This window comes from Rattus norvegicus, chromosome Y (assembly GCF_021556685.1).
Source record: "Rattus norvegicus strain SHRSP/BbbUtx chromosome Y, alternate assembly SHRSP_T2T, whole genome shotgun sequence".
NCBI lineage: Eukaryota > Metazoa > Chordata > Mammalia > Rodentia > Muridae > Rattus > Rattus norvegicus.
This window is the reverse complement of record NC_141555.1, coordinates 67,691,024-67,693,637: the sequence shown is the minus strand read 5'-3', so window position 1 is coordinate 67,693,637 and position 2,614 is coordinate 67,691,024.

The following is a 2,614-nucleotide window of genomic DNA, read 5'->3' as shown; positions in this document are numbered from 1 at the left end:
AGAAAGTCTTCCCTGAAACCGGAGTTACAGAAGTGTGGGGGCTGCCAGGTAGGTGCAAGACATCAAAACTGAGACCCCTGCAAGAGCAGCCAGTGCTTTTAGCTGCTAAGCCCTCTCTCCATCCCACAGTGGGGTCTCATCCTTAATGGCAGAAGTTATCGTAGCCAATCTTTCTGATCTAGTAGGAGGTGGATACCAGAGTGATCATGAGAACTGCTGATTTAGAAAGGAAGGATGGGGTAGAAGGCTCGTTTCCTATATCCTTAAAGGAAAAGGCATCTAGGTTTATAGTTACTGGAGAAATAGGGACAGCCTCATGCATACATCAGTCACCTATTAGAGTAAAGGTCGACTGGATTGTCCTCTTCTCTGCTTAACAACACTAAAGTAAATGGCTCATAAAGTAGAAAGAAGTCCCTCCACCCCTTTAACAGAAAGAACTTAGACATGCAAATGTTTTGACAATTAAAGGGTAGGTAATGAGAGAAACTTGATTCCTGTTTTGACTCAAGGTTGACAAGGCCTCTGTAAGCATTTGAGTTGGGAACTGCAGTGGGTGTTTTGATTTGTTACCTCTGTCCTGTGTCTCTTGGCTTGCACTTCTTGAGTGCCAGCACTTTTATGAAGAACAGAGTGTTTTGTGGTTAAGGTGGGATGACAGGAGCTTTAAAATTCGTTAATGACTAGAAATTGGAGAAGGGGGGAAGGTGGCCACTATCTGTTTAATGAGATCTGGAATTTTCCTTGAGTTCTTTTGCAGTAAGATGCTGAGTTTTGTGAAGCAGGCTCAATGGTTCGCTGTAGGCAATACTGTATCCCTCTCTGTCAGTTAGAAAACAAAAAACAAAAAACAAAAAACAAAAAACAAAAAAAAAACGAAAAAACACCACATGAGCATCAGACAAGCTCCGAGACTGGGTATTTTTATACAGCTCAGAACCCACCTGCCTAGGGAATGGTACCGCCCACAATGGGCATGATCCTCCTAAGTCAGTGAACAATCAAAGCAGTTCCACATGGACATATCCACAGACTCACAAAACTCTGGGCAGTGCAGCTGAGTCAGGGGCATTATTGAGATACTTGGGTTTCTTTCGTCTTGTGGCGCTCTTCTTTCTTTCTTGACTTAGAACCTTCTCTTTGGTTAGTAGGTGGGGGAAGCCAGCCCACACAGGAAATGTACTACAGAGTTCCAGCTTCACCTCTTCCTCAGGTCCTCTTGTTGGCCCTGTGGGAAGCGTTAAGTCCCTCCCCTCTTTCTGTTCCAACTGCTAAACGTTATAACCACTGGGTCAATAGCACTTTTTCTTGTAATGGAATAAGGACAGAAGTGACTGTCTCATCTCGTAGGTAATGCAGCCTGTCCATCCTTCTCTTGAGCCTTCCCAGGTCACTGTGGATTACAGTGATAGAAGAGCCAGAGGCTGTAAGCACAGACTCCTGAGTATCTGTGAGGCATCAGTTCTCCCTCCTGCCCCATGGAGTCTGTTCTGGCTTCCTTTCTGTGGCTGTGATAAAATTCTTGGATGGAAAGTAGTGTAGGGGAGAAAAATATTTTGTCTTCAAATTTCAGGTCATGGAGGGGAACTATAGATTAGGAACTACAAAAAGGTCTTGAGGCTGATGCCACAAAGGGACTCTACTTGTTGGCTCAACTAGCTTTCTTATACATCTCAGAACGACCTGCCTAGGGAATGGTGCTGCCCACAGTGGGCTTCATCCTCCTAAGTCAGTCAACAATCAAGGCAATTCCTCATAGGCCTGTCCACAGACCTACATAATAACACTATTGTGTGTGTGTGTATGTCTGTCTGTCTTTTTCTCTCTTCAAGTGATGCTGAGTTGATCAGAGGTTATAGTTAACCAGTTTATGCGAGATGCAGCATGCATCTTGCTTTCTTGATTCTGTAGACTCATAAATGGTGCAGAGATGTGCCCCATGATGAATCATACCTGAGTCTGATGAGGAACTGATTTAGAAGAGATTTTTATTCAGCAGTGAGTCAGCACTCTGAAGTACTTGACTATGAAAATGACAAGCGTTTTGAATGCCAAGGGTAGAATTGAATTGAATTGTGTTCTCTTTAAAAAGATACACTGACATCTGTTATGTAAATGGCATGGTGGGTTCCATGGGAAGGAAGAGGAGACAAATTACTCTTTAGAAAGAACTTTATGAGGAAAAGTTCAGCACCACAGACAGCCATTACAGCCATGATCAGGCCCTGAAGCAGCAGTGAAAAACTTCTGATGGGGATCTTCCTTAGGAGAGATGGTTGCCAAAGGAGGCTGTTTTGTCCTCACTCTTTCGGCTTCAGTGGCTCAACATGTGCAGCAACAGGATTTGTTCTGGGAAAAGCGAGGTCTGACAGAGCCCCTGAAGTGGCCCTTCTGGATCTTACACCCTCTGAAAGACAAGTCTTGCAGCTGGTCCTAGTTGGGCTCTGCTCCTTGCTGGGGACAGAATCTACTGAGTGAGGCCCAAGACGTGGAATCTAATCCCCCATCAATTGTTTTTGAAATGTTTTCTTTTTCTCATGCATCTCTTTAGAACAGGCCTGTTTATCAAGGACCACTGGTCCGTGTAATTCATCAGCTAAGGAAAATGCTCAAA